This window comes from Pinus tabuliformis, chromosome 2_2, assembly GCF_031772625.1.
Source record: "Pinus tabuliformis cultivar Carrire ecotype Pingquan chromosome 2_2, CPIR1, whole genome shotgun sequence".
Lineage (NCBI taxonomy): Eukaryota > Viridiplantae > Streptophyta > Pinopsida > Pinales > Pinaceae > Pinus > Pinus tabuliformis.
In genome coordinates, this window is record NC_142300.1 from 1,156,373,284 (window position 1) to 1,156,394,834 (window position 21,551).

At 30.8% G+C, this 21,551-nt stretch overlaps 1 non-coding gene across 1 annotated transcript; it reads right to left on the bottom strand.

Annotated features, from left to right (window-relative positions):
- Positions 1–304: 304 nt before the first annotated feature.
- On the bottom strand, positions 305–386 carry TRNAS-GCU (transfer RNA serine (anticodon GCU)). Its single transcript has one exon. It is a non-coding gene; the product is annotated as a tRNA-Ser (tRNA).
- Between the last annotated feature and the right edge of the window lie 21,165 nt (positions 387–21,551).

A 21,551-nucleotide genomic window follows, 5' to 3' on the forward strand; every position in this document is an offset into this window, starting at 1 on the left:
AGAACCCGGGTTCATCCAAACACTTCTTCCATGCTTTTCAAAATGTTTACTTAATACAGTTAATATACAAAATACAGGTTGACCTAACAGATTACGTCTGCGAGGAAAAATTTACAAAATGTTTAATAGAATTAATTTTCTAAGAAATCAGATCAGACTGTAGGTTAGGAAAATTTTACAAAATGTTTAATAGAATTAATATTCTAAGAAATCAGATCAGACTGTAGATTAGGAAAATTTTACAAAACGTTTAATATTCTAAGAAATCAGATCAGACTGTAGATTTTCAATAGATTGAACAGAACGTCGCCTGAGAGATTCGAACTCTCGCGGGGAAACCCCATGTACTTAGCAGGCACACGCCTTAACCACTCGGCCAAAGCGACTCTCTCTGATAAAGCTCAGAAGATTTGAAGGGTATCCATTATCATCATGTGCTTCATAATTTTCATAATTTTCCTCGGTTGGAAATGAATAAAATAGGGATTTTTATACAAATGAAGGGCTCCTATTACGACAAAACCTATGTATTTTCAGGCTTAAGCCAGTAACTATAGGACTAATGTGGTTGATATAACGGGAAAGTTTCATGTGTATTACTATGGATAAATATACCATTTGTATTTATTATTTTTATCCAAAAAAACATTATTACATTAAAAGTAGTATTATTATCATTATAATTAAAAAATATTATCTTTATAATAATTATTATTTAATATTATATGTTATTTATTATTATTTAATTTGAAATTATATAATATAAATATGAATTCTTAGATTAATAAACTCTAGAGATTGATATTATAAACCCAAGAGAATAATAAACTCAAGAAGTTATTACAAAAACTTTAAGGGATTATAAACCCAAAGAAATATATAAACATGAACCCTTAGATTAATAAACTCTAGGGATTGATATTATAAATCCAAGAGGTTATTACTAAAATCCTAAGGGATTATAAACCCAAGGGAATAATATTAACCCAAGATATTATTACTAAAAACCACAGGTTTTATATTCCCTTGGGTTAATAATATTAATCCCTCAGGTTTATAATATTAATCCATTCAGTTTACTAATGTAAGGATTCATACTCTGGGGAATAATATTAAATCCTAGCGATTAATTTTATAAAACCAAGATATATAAACCATAAGAAAAATATTATAAACCCAAAAATAAACATGGTTGACCATGGTTGACAATGATTGATTTTTATTTTGAGACAATGGGATTAATATTAAAACGTGGTAGACAATGGTTGACCATGGTTCACCGTAGTTGACCATGGTTGATATTATAAACTGAAGGGAATAATAAACCCTCGGGATCAATACTAAAAACCCAAAGGACTATAAACCTAAGGGAATGAAATTAAACCCTAGGAATATGAACCCTTAAATCAATAAACCTTAGGGATTAATAATAAAACATGGTAGACAATGGTTGACCATGTTTGACCATAGTTGACCATGGTTGATATTATAAGCCAAAGGGAATAATAAACCATAGGGATCAATACTAAAATCCCAAAGGACTATAAACCTAAGGGAATAAAATTAATCCCTAGGAATATGAACCCTTAGATCAATAAACCCAAGAAATTGATATTATAAACCCAAAGGATAAAAATTATAAACACAAGATATATAAACCCTAAGATAGATATTATAAACACTAAAATAAACATGGTTGAGCATGGTTAATTTCCATAATGAGACAATATTTGTCGCAACGCGACATTGGACTATGGTTGACCATGATTAATATTATAAACCAAAGAGAATAATAAAACCCAAGGGCTTGATATTATAAACCCAAGGAATTAATACTAAAACCCCAAGGGAATAATATTAAACCCAAGGGACAAATATTATAAACCCAAGGTATATAAGCTCTAAGATAAATATTATAAACACTAAAATAAACAAGCTTCAACATTGTTGATTTCCATATTGAGACAATCCTTATCACACTGTGACATTGGACCATGTTTAACCATTGTTTACCATGGTTGATTTACATATCGAGACAATCTTTGTCACAATGCGATGTTGGACCATGGTTGATTTTCATATTGATACAATTTTTGTCACAATGCAATGTTCAACCATGGTTAGCTATGATTGACCATGATTAACCATGATTGATATTATAAACCCAAAGGAATAATAAACATAAGAGATTAATATTATAAACCCAAGGGAATAATAAACCCAAGTGATTAATACTAAAACCCAGAGGGATTATGAACCAAAGGGAATAATACTAAAGCAAAGGGACAAATATTGAAAACCGAAGACATATAAACCCAAAAATAAATATTTTAAACACGTGGTTGACCATGGTTTATTTTCATATTGAGACAATTCTTATCACAATGTGACGTTAGACCATGGTTTATTTACATATCAAGACAATCTTTGTCACAATATGATGTTATACCATGATTGACCATGGTTGATTTTCATATCAAGACAATATTTGTTAAAATGCGACGTTAGACCATGATTGACCATGGTTGATTTACATATTGAGACAATCTTTGTCACAATGAAATGTTAGACCATGGTTGACCAAGGTTTATTTTCATATCGAGACAATATTGTGACAATGCAACGTTCGATGATGGAAAACTTGGTTGATTTTGATATCAAGACAATTTTTGTCACAATGCAACATTCGAGACCATGATTGATTTACATATTGAGAAAATCTTTGTCATAATGCGACGTTGGACCACAATTGACCATGATTGATTTTCATATCAAGACAATCTTTTTCACAATACGACATTTGACCATGGTTGACCAAGGTTGACCATGTTTCATTCTATAAAACATGGTTAACCATGATTTTCCATGATTTTCATATGGAGACAATTTTTGTCTTAATGCAATATTCGACCATGGTTGACCATTACTGGCTATGATTGACTATAATTGACCATGATTGATATTATAAACCAAAGGGATTAATATTGGACTCGCATCATCGGCTGCGACAGGGCTGAGCAGGGGCCAGGCGGCGGCCGGAACAGGGGAGGCGGCAGAGAATCGGCTAGGGTTCATTGTCGGCTCCCACACTAATTCTCACTTCCTCCGAATTCGCCAAGAATTCAAAATATTAATTTGATTATCAATAATTATTACGTGAATGGTAAGGATTTAATCTTGACATCATATTTATGAAATATTTTTAGTAGTAATCATAAATAGAAAGGGTTTAGATTTATTTTAAAGATAGTTATGCATTTTTTTCTTTTCAATTTAATTTTTAAAAAAAGGTAAATATCTTCAAACCTCAAATTCAGTTTGGTTTTATTTATGGAATTATATTTTTTTTTATATAAATATTTAAAACATATAGTTTAGTTATTTTTTATAATTTTTTTAATATTGATAACGTGAGATGTATTATGAGCTATGTGTTTCAAGGCTTAATATGGATTGATACCTATAATTATTTATTAATCATTTAATTTACATGGTTGTGCGAGTAATAATGTCTTAAAATGTGCATGGGTGAATAGAGGGGTGGTTTATAACCCTGATGAAAAAAAATATATATAGTTATAATTGGAGGTTAAAAAAAATATATAGTTATAATTGGAGGTTAGGTATTGCAACAAAAGAAGGTGATAGCATGGAGTTGGGTTACACTTTTTAGCGAAATGAGCGCTCATTTTGGTGAAAAAAGGATGCTCGATCGAACAATTTTAAGTGCTCAATCAAGTAATTTTTAAACTCTCAATCAAGCTATTAAAGTGCTTAAAAATAGCTCAATCAAGCCATTTTCTAACGTGAGTTAAAGGCTCAATCAAGAGTTATGGTCATCGCATTTACCATTAATAGCATTAATAAAAGTTGGTAAGAGGTTGGTGGGTTAGGCTTTTAATGGATTGATCGAGCCTATGGTTGAGCCCTAAGGCTCTATCGAGTCACTAGTTAACCATGTATATGGCTCAATCAAGGGTTTATTTAATGCTTGATTGAGCAATTTAAATTTTGAATTTAGGTGCTTGATCGAGCGTCTGAAGCGCTCGATCGAGCTCTCGAGGTCCTAAAAATTACAGTTCCAACACCCTTTCTTCATATGTCTCTGCAACCCTATTTTGTACCCTAGTGGATTGAGGGAAAATTTGTTCTTAAGTGGTGGAGTTGATCATGTTGGATTCATGAAAGAATCCTCTATCCCATGGCATATGAATTTGAAACTTTGAAGTTCATATGATATTTTTCATCTAATTTCTTTTAAACAAAATGATCGATTTATTAGGGGTTTCAAAGGGGTTGAATAAAAAATTAATAACATTTAAATATACACAACAACAACAAAAAATTTCAAAAATATCACTATCTTCGTTTACGAGTCCTCTTCAAAAGGGTACTCTTAGCTTTTCAATTTATTTAAACAATTGAAATAATCTTACATGAACACATGTGCCTCCAAAATGCAATTGAAATATTACTTTTCCAACATCGAAAAATAATAAAAAATATAATTTTTCATAAAAAAAAAATATATATATATATATTAAAAACTTAGTTATATATATATATATATATATATATATATATATATATATATATATCTTAAAAATTACTTATTTTAAACTAAGTTATGCTACGTGAACACATGCATATTTCTTAAGTTTTATGAAAATTTGCAAGGACATGTATTGCATTTAATGGAAAATTGAGAGATTATATGACACTAATTTTTTGAAAAAAAATACCATAAGGACAACATCATAATTCTTCACATATTGTCTTTTTACTCTGAATCAAAATTCACAATGCTTATATGAATTTTGAGGGTTGTTATTCGATAAAAGAGGAAAAACTTGAAATTTCATTGCCACATTTGGCCCAAAAGTGTAACCCGTCTTAATTCATCCACCCACAACCAAGCCAAATTTTGGGCCTTGTGGAAAGGTCTAGATGTAGTCAGGAGCAATAAAATTAAGGATTTAATTGTCATGGGAGATCCAATGGCGGTGATAAGGAAAATTTCAACAACATTAGCCAGAGATCACAAAGGACTTCCTCCAATTGTGATTCAAATAGTTTTACAATCCTCACAATTCCAATAAATTTCCTATTTGCATATCCTTCAAAATTTCAACTCTACACCAGATAGAAATGCCAACTTGGGTGCCCACCTAGAGCAAGGCATAATTAAATTAAATGGTGGTGGGAGGATCTGGTCCCCAAGCTTATGATCGCAAGAGAAATTAATGGAAAGATACTCGAGTCTGATCCGATTGAACTGGAGCGTACCAAATAAAAGAAAAATAAATGAGTTTGTCCAAGTGGAAATTCACCTTGTGAGGTAGTAGAACGAAGGAGGACACTTGTGCCTCAGGTTTACAAAAGTTGGATGGCATTGCGTGTAGGAAGTTGAATACCCCTGGAGGCTCTACCAAGGATGTCGATGAGTTTTAGATATGAATCAGACACTCAACACAGTGTCAAGGTCCTTGCCAAAGAATTGAAGGTCTAGAAGCATTTATTCACTCATGCAAACTCATTGCACATTCATAATGACAAAAGATTTTTTATTGAGGAAGGGATTAAAATCGAAATTAATGTCCATCGTCGAGGGGAAACTTTGCAAGCAATATTTGGCCATGATTTATATGTTTGGTTATTTTTCCTCTAGGTCAGCCATTGTTGCTTTGAGCTTGAGTGAATGATCGAGAGTCTAGGAGTTCATTTTCATGGAGGGATAGGGCTCGACGAATGATCCGGCCCACTCGAAGAAGTCAAAAAAGAGACTCTTCAATATTTTGATGGGGATGTTCGAGTTGGTGAATAGATGCTTGTAGTTCATGGAGAAGGAGAAGGACCACAAATCAAGGTGGTCGACCACGAGTTAGAATGGATGCAAGCTCGTATGGAGAGGAGGTTTATTGGCATGGAAATAGAGATTTTGTTGTTGAAGATGAAGTCTCGTGATTTGGGTGATGTCTTCGAGGAAGAAGAGGCTCAAGGCCTCACGATCCCAATTATGAGTCCACGGGAAGCTGCAACAGGAAACTCGTTGGTAGAAGAAGACCTAGGTCATGGCAAGTCTATGGAGCAGGATGGTAATCTAAACCTTGGCCCCTCTGGGGAAAATTAAACATTTATGAAATGTGTTGAACAATGTAAACTTTGAAACAGGAACTGATACGATTACCTATTTTTTTGAGGTAGCAAAAAAATTATCCAATTTTGAAAAGTGTTGATTCAGAATACACCTTTTTTTAGTATATTTTTTGACGCTTTAAATTTTCTTATGAACAATTTTTTTAAATGTTAATGATTTTCATGTTGATTTTGAAAAGTGTTGATGAGACATCAACCCCTTTTTTAGAGCGCTTATTTTTTACACTTTAATTTTTCTAATGTATTAGGTGCGATTTTTTTTTTTTTTTTTAATTTTGGTCATTTTCATGTGGATTTTGAAAAGCATCAACATTATTTTTTAAGGCATATTTTTGGCACTTTAAAATCAGTTATCAAATTTACAAATAATGAGATTGGTTTTCTAGTCGAGGATCGACACAGACCCTACAGGAAAAAATAAAATAAAAAATAAATATATAAATAATAAAAATGAAAAATACAAAAGAAAATAAAAATTAAAACATTGAAAAAAAATAAAACAAAAAGCACAAAAAAATTAAAAAATAATAGCAAGTAAATAAAAATATAAATTAAAAAAAACAAAACACATGACTAAAAAAACAAAATTAAAATACTGAGAAAAATAAAACTAAAACAAACAAACAAACAAAAAAATAATAATAATAAGTAAATAAAAATATATATTAAAATATAAACAAATTAAAAACATGGCATGCATATATATATATATATATATATATATATATATAATGAATGTAAAATGTAAAAAAAAAAAAGATAAAAATGTAAAAAAAAAACAACTTTAATTTAAAAATAATACAAATTTAAAAAATTATATTAAAAAATCAAACAAGTTAAAAAAAATAAATAAATAAATAAATTTTATATATATATATATATATATGAAAATGTTCCTAAAATAAACATAATTTAAGGGTATATATATATATATATATATATATATATAACAAAAAAAATTAATATTAGATAATTAAAAAAAAAAGTTTTAATAAAACAACATTACAAATAAATAAAAATAATCAAAACTTAAAAAAAAAAAAACATTAAAACAACACTAAAAATTAGATATTGAAAACGATTAAAAAAATAAATCATAAAATAAGACAAAAAAAACATACCAACGATAGGCTACTTCTTTTAGTTCCTCTGCACCTCTGACCTCTTGGCTTTTGACTTGAATTTTTTCTTTTTGATTTCTTGCCCTTCTTATTTTCATTGTATTGTGGAAAAAAGATGTGTTTTTGTTCCCTGCCTTGAGCCACAGACTTCTGGATTTCAATCTTGCCTCTTCTTCTTCTTTCCTATTTTCCCTATATATTTCCCAGAATATTTCCTTCTCTCTAAGGTAATCTTGCTTGCCTTCTTCTCTGTTTTCTATTTTAGTTTGCACGCTTTCTATTTTCTGTTGTAACTCTTTTTTCTTCTCTTTTTTTAATTTCATTTGCTCTTGCCCATTCCTTTAGTTTGGTTCTTATAGTTTTTAATTTTGTTTCCCAGATATATTGTGGTGATCCTGTTACTCTTGGCTCCCATGCTTCCTTGACCATTTTGCTAATTTCTATGTTATTTGTCCCAAATTGAGTTGTATCTGAATGGGAGCGGTCCCTGATTTTCCATATTGCCCATGACTATTGTCACCGGTTTATGGTCAGATGTTGTGGTGTGTATAATTTTTTAATTTATGGAGCTGTGCACTACTACTATGTTTTCTTGTATCAAAATTCTATCCAACCTCTCTTTTATGTTGCTTTTGCCCAGTCTTTTATTGCTCCAAGTGTATTTCCCATTGCTAAGCGGGATGTCTATTAAATTGTGATGTTCCATTATTTCTTCTAGAATATCCTTGGATGGGTCAGTATGGTATGTTCCTCCAAAATTTTCTTCTATACTTCTTACCAAATTTAAATCTCCCCCTAAAATTATTTTCCCAACTTGTATTTCTTTTAGAGCTTCTTTTATGGTGGCCCAACATAGCTCTTTTTCCTTGTAGTGATGTGGGGCAGATATATTTATAACACTATACCTCTCTTTTGTGATGGTTTGCATTAGGTCCATTTGGATCCAATGCTGGTCTTTTTTGTATTTTATTAACTCCCATGTTCCTTTTTTCCATATTGTGCAAATACCTCCACACGCCCCTGTTGCCTGTACTGCTTCCCCTTCATAATTTCTGAATTTTTTTTTATATTTTCAGTTTCTTGATTGTTTATTTTTGTCTCCTGAATCATAAGGATATTTGGATTTTCTTTTGCCAGAATGTCTCTTGTGGAATTTTCTTTGACGGATGATCTCATTCCTCTGCAATTCCAGGTGACCACTATCATTATTTACTTGTTGGGTGGTGTGTGGCTCCTTTCCCTCTTTGTTAGTTCTTTTCATTATTTCTTGTATTCCTTCCTAAGAAGCTTTCCATAGGCTATTGCATTCCTAATGCCATTTCTTTTGCTGCTGCTTCATCCCTAAGTTCTTTGTTTGTCTTTCTTCCTGCTTTTTTTTGGTATTCTAAGTTTGGAGGTGCTTCCTTTTACTGTTTTCTAGTTAGAATTCTATCTACTGAGGGCGGGGGAGGGGTGTGAGAATTTGATGCCAGAGGGGATGACGGGGGGTTGTGGTTATGTTGAGGGGATCTGGATCTGAATCTGGATCTAGATCGTGGTCCAAGGGATGAGGGGGCTGAAGGATCCAGAGGCTCAAAAGGATTAAGACTGGCAAGGGGGTTATTATCTTCTTTGGGTCATGTGGGATGGAGATCAAAGGATGTGGGGGGTTGCGAGGAAGATAGATTTGTTTTTTTATTGGTTGTCTTCTTTCTTTTGACATGTTCCCATTTGTTTTCTAGTTCTTCACTCTTTTCATTTTCATTTTCTTTTTTTTTGTACATCTATTTGCAAAATAACCATATTGCTGACATACCTTGCATTTTAAAGGAATTTGTTCATAATCCAGCTGTTGTATGTGCGTCCACTAGTCCACTTTGATTTTGATAACTTATGATAGCCCCTTCCCCAGATCCACTTCTACACAAATTATGGCACCTACATGCATATTTTCCTTTGGCTCGCATCTGTCTATATATTTCCCAACTGCGTTTCCTATGGCTTTGATTGAATCATCCCCCCAATAGTGAAGGGGAAGGTGTGGCAATCTAACCCAGACGGGGATAGCATTGGGGACATCCATTTTTGGGTCGAAATCTGGCGTCCATCTGTTTAGATACAAACCCCTTGTGTCCATTAAATAAGGTCCATTGCTGAAAATCAGGTCTCGATCCTCCTTGGTTTCAAAGTGAAAGGTGCAATATCCTCTTCCGCAAAACCTCATTGATATTTTTCCATCTATTGACGCAATCCAATTCCTTTCTACCCATTTTTGCACAGGTTTGGGCGATGGCCATAACCCCGTAAACTGCCCCACTAATCCTCGCTCTACCAGAGAAAGCATTGCTCTATGGGGAAGGGCAGGAGGAAGTGAGATTTCAAGAATGTCTTCCAATCTTTTAACAAACTTTGTGACTGAAGGTCTATTCTTTGCGGGGCCCATTGCGGAGATGAGGGAGGCAAAAGCTTTTATTGTTCCTTCATTTTCTTGTTGATGATCTAATAGAAGCTCTCCATCCTTTGGTGTGTCCATGGTACTCAAACCCAAGCAGAAGGGGGTCGTTGAGGAGCAACTGCAAGCTTCTTGTGTCGTTCTTTGGCTAGGGTTTCATTGCTTCTTCAGCAAGCAACTAGTATCGATTGAAAAGAAGTGCAATTTATATATTTCCATTAAATGCTTGTTATTGTCTTAATACATTCTATATTCTTTTAAAATTCTGAAATTGCTTTTTCTCCATTAAAAGTTTGTTACCCTCTTAACACATTCTATATTCTTTTAAAATTCTGAAATTGTTTTCTCTCCATTAAAAGTTTGTCACTGTCTTAATACATTCTATATTCATTTAAATTTTTGAAATTGTTTTTTCTCGATTCAAAGTTTGTTTACCTTAAATGTAAGGAAAGAGGGTAAGGCTCAAGACTTTGAAGCATCTAGCATGAGTGAAAAATTCTGCTTATAGATCATTAGCTAGTAATTTTAGGTTGAGTAGTTTTTCTTGAATAACAATGATGAGTCAACCTACATTTTCTAATAGTGACCAGTGATTAGCTATCCCCACTACTAATTTGATAATTGAGTTATGATGGATTTTCCAACTACAAAAATACCTATTGAATCAATGTTTGACATATTGAATCAATGCTTCCTATTTAATCACCCAAATACCTATGGAATTAATGCTTACTGGTTTGAAATAATGTTAAGAAGTTTAATTTTCCTTTCTCGTGTATACAGTCCTAATACATTCTATATTATTTTAAAATTCTGAAATTGTTTTTTCTCCATTAAAAGTTTGTTACTATCTTAATACATTCTATATTCTTTTAAAATTCTGAAATTGTTTTTTCTCCATTAAAAGTTTGTTACCCTCTTAATACATTCTATATTTTTTTTAAATTCTGAAATTGTTTTTTCTCCATTAAAATATTGTTACCGTCTTAATACATTCTATATTCTTTTAAAATTTTGAAATTATTTTTTCTCCATTAAAAGTTTGTTGCCCTCTTAATACATTTTATATTCTTTTAAAATTCTGAAATTGTTTTTTCTCCATTAAAAGTTTAGTTTGTTACCGTCTTAATACATTCTATATTCTTTTAAAATTCTAATTTTTTTTTTCTCCATTAAAAGTTTGTTTTCCTTAAATGTAAGAAAAGAGGGTCAAGCTCAAGACTTTGAAGCATCTCCCATGAGTGAAAAACTCTCCTTATAGTCCATCTACTAGTAATTTTTGGTGGAGTAGTTTTTCTTGAATAAGAGTGATGAGTCAACCTACATTTGCTAATAGTAATCAGTGATTAGCTTTCCCCACTACTAATTTGATAATTGAGTTATGATCATTTTTCCAACTACAAAAAAATAAAAAAATAAAAAATAAAAATAAAAATATTTCCTGATGGTAAAATTTTAAACATTTAGATTTCATCTATATTCAACTAGATCACACCTACTTCTACAATATGATCATTAAGTAGAAACAATATCTAAATAAAATATTTAGATTCAATTAATAAATATATTGTATTTTTATGATAATAATAATTTAATTTTAAAATTATATTAATTTAAATAACAAAATTGGTGTTATATATATATATATATATATATATATATATATATATATATATATATATATATATATATATATATATATATATATATATATATATATACACTATTAAATTAATTTAATAAGATTATTTTAAGTTTGATGTTTAAGATTTTTTTTAATAGAATAATAAATTATCATTATTTTATTTACATTTCAAAATTTCAAATTTAAATAAATTGCTAGTATTTTATTTGCATTTGGAATGGTTATAATTTATATATTTTGTGATACTATTTTGTGCATTTAATTCATTTTCTTTTTATTCCCTCAGCAATCTCAATACCCGGTTCATATCTCCTTGGAGGACAAATGACTGATACGAGAGGGAAAAACACTGAATTATAGGGTGGAAAAGAAAGAATAAAAAAAAAACATCATGAAAACTCTATGAGAATACAATTGGATGACATCAACAGAAGAATGAGAAGTTACTTACAAGAGGACCTATGCTCCACACTGGAGAAAAAAACCGTAGTTGTAATATACTTATGAATTTGAAATATAGATCTTTGGATGGATTTTTCAAAGGGCCATATTGAGTATATAGTCTATATATAGCTCTCTATCTTTTTCTTTGTTGATTGGGAACGACGTTCACTTTTGCATGGCGACATATCAAGGAATAAAGTGCAAATGTACCACCTGCCATCTCTTTAATCTTCACCATCAACCTATATCCAAAATAGAGAGAAAAAATTAACGTTGAAAATTATGTTTTTGGATCATGTTACATATCATCTACGTTATCATTGGCTCAAAGTACAATGAAAATGTATTTAATAAGTGGCAAAAGAGTGAGCCAATATATCATGAGAGACAGAGCACCAAGAATATCATCTGGGTGACAAATTCCATCAATGAAAGTACTAAAAAACACACAAAGAGGAGAAGTCTCTATGTCCCCATAAACCACCCTAATACTCTAAAAATCCAACTGGAGAATGGAAGCCACTATGAGCAAATTCTGGGAAAAAAAAACAAAAAAACAAAAGCAAGCTCTAATTAATTGATTGAGTACACACCATCATCAAGCATTTGTGGGTATTTTCTTGTTTTACTATGATTTTTCCAGTGGTCTTTTCTCCAGCATACCATTTAAGATTGGATGTTGAATTTACACTATGAAAGTGGACAAGAAGACTGATGTTTAAAGCTTTGGAGTGGTTCTGCTTGATTTGATCAAGATCAAAAAGGCGACGGGTGAAAGCGAATTTCAAGAGGATATGAACATCACAGGGTGGGTGAAGAAGATGAACAGTTGGAGCAAAGAAGAAGTTACAAAGATTATTGATCCCACACTTATCAATGTCCCAATGGAGGAAGCACTGCATATATTTTTAGTTTTAGTGGCTCTGTTCTATATACAAGAACAAAGTGTCCAAAACGCACTATGTGCCAGGCAGTACTAATGCTCACATACTTCAATCCCACGCAATAATTTTCATGATTCACATTTGACCGCAGTAAATGAATGGCCCATAAGGCATTCTCATCCTCAGCCTGGTAGTCCAGGGTTGATCGGACATGTACCTTGATGAAGATCCATATCCATGTGTTCTTTTAGCATCTATGTGCAAGAGCTTCTAGCATAAAAGTACCTACCTTTATTTTGTAAGAAGGTAAGTTGTGAAAATGTATGCATCTGGATCAATTTTACTTTCAGATTACTCTGTTTCTGTTGAATATCTAATCCTCTATGGGTTAGTGTGGAAGCCGAATAGACTAAGTGCAAGATACCTTGGGATGTGGAACCCAACAGTCACACAATGTATTATAAATGTATATCATTTGTTAATAATAGAAGTACTCTCCTGTTTATCTTTCATATTATGTAGCTGCCATGTGTGTGTTTAACAGTTTCTAGTATTTCTTTATCATGGGCATCTTAATCAAAGTTGCTCTATTTTTTGTTTTTCTTTCTAATTTGCTTTCATATTCCTCATCCTCCAATCCAAAATCTTCATGACAAAATGTCTCTACTTCTTTTATATGCAATGTTGGCATATGGTAGCATTGTTATGTTCAGCGTAGAGTCAAATCTCCTTTCATCGATTACTATGTGATAGAGAAACCTCGAGGATGTCGAGCTAGTTTGAGATCTCCTCCTTTATTCCTTTGACTGGTGGATCTTCTTAAACTCCTCTTCCTTTGAAGGGTGGGTTTTCCTAAACTCAGCCTCTAAGAATATCATAGCCCAAAGACAATGGCCAAGGTCCACACGTAGTCTAGGAGCTAAACCTCCTATAACACCTTGTCCTCAGGTACATTGTTTTAATTACCAAAAGGTACATTGTTTTAATTACCAAAAATTACCAAAAGTATCATTGAGTTCATTTTGTTTAATCTATTCAGATTTCCATAGATAGTTCTCTTTGAATTCATTTTGTTCAATCTTTTCATGTTTCCATAGACAGTTCTCTTTCAGTTCATTTTGTTTTATCTATTCACATTTCCATAGACAATTCTAAATAAATTCCCACAAATTTCAAATCCATCCTAGTGATACATAGTTTTTTGTTGAGGAGCATGGAAGGTGTAAACATTTAACACCATAGTAGAGAACACCGGGAAAAAATAAGGAAATGAATTGAACATCAATAAATTAGATTGTATTAGAATACAATGTAAACATTTGGATAAGGGAATATCAACACCATAGTAGAGAACACCAAGAAAAAAGAAGGAAATGAATTGAACATCAATAAATTAGATTGTATTAGAATACATTGTAAACATTTGGATAAGGGAATATCATAATGTACATTCTTTGTCAATTCTAGGGAACAAAGCAAATTACCCGCTTTGCATGGCTCAGAAGTTGATTAGAGTAAGTTGGATCAAAGTTTCTAAATACTATTGAGGCAACTGCCATTGCAGGAGCAGTTTCTCTTGCAAGATCTGATCTAGTGTTGTTAGTGTCAATATTATTAGCTTGCCTAGATGTTATTACTTGAGTGTAAGAATGACAGTATTAAGGTAATAATTTCTGACACAGTTAAGGTAATAATCTCCAACCAAAACAGGGAAAGAACTCTCACAAAGCTAATTTATGTAGTTGTCAGCCAATCTGCAACCCTCTGGTTCACGAATATAGATTGGGTCCTCTCCACTGTTGCGTCTTTGGCCGCAACTGCTTCTCATCTGCGGAGAAAACACTGCACTGAGCAAGGCTCACAATCCTCTGAGCTCCGGGAAATGCCACATACAAAATACACTTGATTTCTCATATAACTATATCATAAAAGGACCTTCGAACGACATCTGCACAAATGCTTCTTACGCTTCTTGTCAGTGCAAAGATGAGGCAAAGACGAAAAAAAATGTGATCAAACAGGTCTGCAATACGCCACTAGGCACCCATGATGTCACTATAGAAAATCCATTCAAAACACAACACAACAAATTCTATGTGTCAAAATACTTAACTGTATCTGCAACCCTCTGGTTCACGGAGATAGATGGGGCCTTCTCCACTGTTGTGTCTTCGGCCACAACTGCTTCTCATCTGCGGAGAAAACACAACACTGAGCAAGGCTCACAATCCTCTGAGCTCTGAGAAATGCCACATAAATAAATACACTTGATTGCTCATAAAACTACATCATAAAAAATACACTTGATTGCTCATAAAACTATATCATAAAAGGATCTTGGAGTGCCAACTGCACAAATGCTTCTTAGGCTTCTTGTCAATGCAAAGATGAGGCAAAGACCAAAGAAAATGTGATCAAATAGGTCTGCAATAAGCAACTAGGAACCCTTGATGTCACTGTAGAAAATGCATTCAAAACACATCACAGCAAATTCTCTATGTCAGAATACTTAACTGTATAAACCGATGTGGTTGCCTTATTGGCTAGAGAATCGACCACGTGTTAAGATGTCTCTTGACATGGAATAATTCAAGATGTATCTTGACATGAAATAATTCAATCAATTCATTTTTTCCAAATGAAGACTTATTCAATGCAGAATAGGGGTTAAGATCTGCTCATAGTTTTCTTTAGCTTTACCTACTTGCTGAATAACAATCATATAATGACCAAAAACCAAAAGATGAAGAATTCTCTTAAAGAGTGTTAACTCCAAACCTTGCCACAAAACTAAATATTCAACTTGGTTATTTAATGAAATCCCTGAACTCTAAGCAACTTGGATCTCCTTTTTTCTTTGAAGCTAAAAATAACCCCTCTAACACCTATCTGCCTGAAAATATAGATTATTTTAATAAAAACTAAAAATATTATATAAATAGCTAACATTTAATAAAGCTAAAATATTTTTGTGTAACTTTCTGCTTTGTGGGGTTATTGAATGGGCGAGAATCTTACTGCCCACGGTTCTTTACTGCAGATCAGGTTATTGTAGTTATTACTGCTGATCATGTTATTTACTGCAAACCATTGGAACACTATCGATTACATTTTCCATTTTGGACACTTATATTTTTAATGATGATATACTACGTGGACAGGGGAATTCGAACAGTGGCAGCCAAACAATTGAAACCAGAGGTTGGCAAGTGTGAGGTTGGCAAGTGTAGGATTCCTGCAGCCCGGGAGGATCTAAATGTTCCATAGTGCCTTAGAAATATGAAGTGTCATGCATTGTGCGTGTATTCATGGTAATGGAATATTATTTTTAAGGTGTGTGGAAATCTGATACTCATATAAAAAAAATGATGATGTATGCATGGTAATGGAATATTATTTTTAAGGTGGGTAGAAGTCTGATATTGATGTAAACAAAATGATGATATCTTGATTTATTTTATATAGAGTCATTTTTTAGGCATTTGCATTTTGTTAAGGAGTGTTGATATTAGAATAGATAATAAATTTTAAAAATATTTTGGAATTTGATATTAAAAAAATATTTTTAAATTCCAAAATATTTTTAAAAACTTATAATTATAATAAAAGATTTTTTAACATAATTTGGTTTTACTTTATTTTTCTTAATATTTCTTAATACAAAATTCCAAATAATTAAGAAATTAATTATTTCTAGTCATCAATTAAAAAATTAATTCTAGAATACTTGTACCCCATATCTACTTGTAGTTTCATATCTCTGATGATCAATCAAGAAATTAATTCTAAAATACTTTACCCTTATATCTCTTGTCATCATGGCCTTTTGGAGTCCATTAGCCACTTAAAACTGGGTTAAGTGGTAAGTTGCTCATAACTTTTACCATCTTTTAAAAAACAAAACAATGTAAGTTTGCATTTTAATTGTAATTAGAATCACTGATGTAATTGTAACAAGTTTCAAATTCACTTTGGTTTTATTAATAATTTAATGTTTTATATTTTAAAATAAGTAAGGAAAATTAAGTTATATAACAAAATTTATTATAATTTTTAATAGAAAAATATTTAAGAATAATTATAAAGAAAATAACACAATATGTTTTTAAATTGTAATGGGATTATAATATTTAATTTTATATAAACAGAGAGAAAATCAAATGTTATAAGTATATAATTTCAAACCAGATAACTTTATTAATGATAATGATAATGATAATGATAACTAAAGATATAGGTTTTTAAGTTAATATTGTTTTTCATTATTTATTTTTTAATTTTAAAGTGAAATTTAAAATTACTTTCAATTGGTGTAATTCTAAACAAGATAATTTCATTAATGATAACCAAGGAAATAAATTTTTAAATTAATATTATTTTTATTAATTTTTTATTTTAATTTTAAAATGAAATTTAAAATTACTTTCCATTTGTGTAGACTTTGTATTTCTTTGTAACTACCACTTATGAACAAGAACGGAAAGCCTATCCTTAATAAATAGCAGGATTTTCATAGATTATTTTATTAAAAAAAGTAATAGCTAAAATTTAATAAACCTAAAACATTTTGTGGAACCATTTTAATCAAAGTTGTTTTATTTGTCTGAAGATTACAATCTAGTTGGGAAATTTTTTGATAATACTAAATCCATTTTTGCCACTTACTGCAAAAATTTGAACATTATTTAAACATTTCTACCATATCTCACAAATGGGTAAATATTTCTGCGTCTGCCTGTAGTAGACCAATGTGCTACTCCAATGTCTCACAAATGGGTAAATATTTCTGCGTCTGCCGGGAGTAGAACGTGTTTATTACTGAGTTTCTGGGAGTCGAACCCGCGTTCATCCAAACACTTATTCGATGTTTTTCAGAAGCGAGTAGTCGTTTTCAACCAATTAAAAAAACATGTCGCTGACACATTCAAACTCTCTCGCGAAGACCCCATGTATTTAGCAAGCACACGGTTTAACCACTCGGTGAAAGCGACGGTTGTTACTTTAAATTTTTTTAAAGTTTTTTCGGTCGGTTTTTTCGGTAAAAATTTGGCAGTAATTTATTGGAATCGCAAGTTTGATAGCTAGTTTCTGCACAATCAAAGCGTCCCAGGGGTTTTTCAGGGTGCTGAATCCGAATATGTAGTTAAAAAAACATTTTAATTGCAACAAATCATGATTTAATCTCAATTTCTTCCGCCGAATTCCGTCACCGAAATTTCCAAAAAATAACATTATAAACAACTCCAATCAAAATATTCCCGTACTAGCTGTTAAATGTCCATTATATAATCAAATTTGATCGTCATGTCCTCCATAATTTTCTTGGGTTGACGATGAATAAAATAGGGATTTTCATACCCTATCTACTTTTAGCTGCACGCCAATAACCATAGGATTAGTTATTTCAACTTAATTAATTTAATTCTATAACTAATTTACACGGAAATGAAAAATAATCATATTTTATTTTATTTTTAAAATTTTTAATTAATGGTTAAGTGTTATTATTCTGCATTTTAAGAAATAAAAAAATAAAGAAAAAAAATTGAAAGGCACAAGAATGAATTTGGAAAAAATATTTACTAATAAATTTATAAAGGAAACAACATGATATGTTTTTAAATTGGAACTGGATTATAATATTTGAGCGCATATATAGAGTTAGGGGTAAATGTTATTGGAAAGTGTATAATTTCATTTAAGTAAATTTTATTAATGATGATAAGGTATATAGTTTTTTTTTCCGAATTTTGGTTAAGTTAATTGTTTTTTACTTTTGGAATAAGATTTAAAAGTCTTTTTAATTTTTGGAACCTTTAATAAATCACTAACTAGATTATTTTAAGTGAGGAAAAGTTATCCCTAATAAATTATTAAAGAGATTATTTAAAGTGATATGACTTTTTTAAACTTTATTGCAGAAGGCTTTTTATTTCAAATTAAGGTAGATGAAAGTATGTTGATTCCTTTTATTTATTTTTAATTGAGGGCCTAGATTATTTGTCAAAAGAATATGTTCAGTATATGCTTAATCTTAACCCTTATCAAAGGGTATAGTGTATTACAGAATTTGAAATAAAAATTAAAAAATATGAAAACAATTTGAATACTTAAAATTCAATACTGAATACAATGTTTTACCAATATTTTGAAATCTGCAATATAATATTGAAAATCTCAAAAATATCTATTATCAATTATTTATTGATCTAGTCAAATCAAATTCTAAATTTTAACCATTAACAATAACATTTGTTTATCTATTATTCTATGTATTACAAAAAGTTAAATATTATAATTTAATGTTAATTCAAATTTGCAATAAAAAATTTTCAAAATTTTCACTCATATATTTTTATTTAAATTTAATAAATATAAACTAATAATCTATTCTAAATATTATAATTTAATATTTATTCAAACTTGCAATACATTTTTTATCAAGTATTTTATTTGAATTTGATAAATATACCGCATATATTTATCCTCTGTTTTATAATCTAATAATCTATTCTATCAGTTTTACTCATCATTCTAAACCATAGTTTTTACAGATTTTACTCACAACCTTCGTGAGAAATTCACTTTGCAAATCATAAACCGTAAGTCTTTACAGATTTTATTAACAGTCTTCCTAAGAAATTTACCTCGCAAAAACCCATTGTATAAAAAGTCAACCAGAGTTACTATTCATTGTAATCTGTCATCTCATGGATCAACCAGCCTTACCATTGGAAACCGGCTCCGCTGTGCCTCTAAGCAGAATATGAATAGTGTTAACAATACGAGTAAATGATCATTATAACCGTATTTTTATTGCTACAATATTTGTAAATCAAATTAAAATTAGATTTTAAAAATATAAATTATTTTAAAAAAAATTAAAAATATCATATAAATAGTTAAATTTTAATAAAGTTTTATCAAATTTTAAATTTAATATAAAATAATTGGGTGAAAATTTGTTTTCCCAATTACTTAAACTTCGTTTTTAACTGGGCAAGAGTTTCAGCCAGATTCTCACTCTGTAAGGCTCTTTAGTCCACATCACATTTACTTTATTTTGGGTTATTGACTGTGTAGGGGGGTTTTTCACTGCGCAGCGAGATTCTTAGTGCCTACAGTTATTTACCGCCGATTATATTATTGAAGTTATTACTGGTAATTAGGTTATTTACTGATTATAGTGGTAGTGGTTAAGGAGTTGTCTTTAAAAAGATTTTTTGGAAGCTTTTTCTGTGGGTTTTTCAGGTCAAAATCCGGTAGCAATTTATTGAAATCGCAAGTTTGATAGCTAATTTCGCACAATCAAAGCGTCCCAGGGGTTTTTCAGCGTGCTGAATCCAAATATGCAGTTAAAAAACCATTTTAAATAATACAAATCAAGATTTAACCTCAATTTTTTCCGCCCGATTCCATCACCGGAATCTCCAAAAAGTCGCACTAAAGACAACTCCGGTGGTTAATGCCCACTGATATTAAATTTTGGACTTTTTGACTTAAAAACCAATTATTTAGTTTGATTTAAGATTTTATTCTTTGCTTAAAAAGCTTGGAGAGAAACCTCCTGAGCTCACATAATTTTCACATCTTAAAAGGTTTAAAAAATCAATATTACAACAAAGATTATGAAACTGAAATCTAATTTTACATTTTAGAGACTTATTATTTTGTGATAATATACTAGAAAATTCGAACCATGGTAGTCCCAGAATTGAAAGCAGAGTTAGCGGCTGTAGGATTCCTGCAGCCCCGAGAGGATCTAAATGTTCCATGCATGGTGTCTCATTTGCGATCAGAAATATTAAGTGTCATGCATTGTGTGTATGCAATGGTAATGAAATAGCCCCGAGAGGATCTAAATGTTCCATGCATGGTGTCTCATTTGCGATCAGAAATATTAAGTGTCCTGCATTGTGTATGCAATGGTAATGAAATATTTTTTTAAGGGGTTGGAGAATTTATTTTCTCAAAAAAATGATATTTTGATTTATGTTGATGGTAGATTCTGAATAATCTGTATTCTATCTTATAACTCATTAACCAGTCACAACCAATATTTATTTATTAGCTAGACAACCACCAATATTTACTAGCTATATAAAGTTATAAACTGATTAATATTTCCTTCGAGAAAATATTAATAACTACAAAATATTAATGAGCCTATCACCCAGTTAATATTGGTCACCACAGAGAGTCGGATCTATTGATTGGAAGGCAATTATCCGATCTTTGGACTACAAACACTTGTCTTTAAATCGAATGTATTTCTGAATTTGTCGGAGTAGAACCCGGGTTCATCCAAACACTTCTTCCATGCTTTTCAAAATGTTTACTTAATACAGTTAATGTATAAAATACAGGTTGACCTAACAGATTATGTCTGCCAGGAAAATTTTACAAATTAATTTTCTAAGAAATCAGATCAGACTGTAGATTAGGAAAATGTTAAAAATGTTTAATAGAATTAATATTCTAAGAAATCAGATCAGACTGTAGATTAGGAAAATTTTACAAAATGTTTAATGGAATTAATATTCTAAGAAAACAGATCAGACTGTAGATTTTCAACAGATTGAAAAGAACGTCGCCTGAGAGATTCGAACTTTCGCGGGGAAACCCCATGCAAAATGTTTAATAGAATTAATATTCTAAGAAATCAGATCAGACTGTAGATTAGGAAAATTTTACAAAATGTTTAAAAGTATTAATTTTCTAAGAAATCAGATCAGACTGTAGATTAGGAAAATTTTACAAAATGTTTAAAAGTATTACTTTTCGATTAGGAAAATTTTACAAAATGTTTAATAGTATTAATTTTCAAAGAAATCAGATCAGATTGTAGATTTTCAACAGGTTGAAAAGAA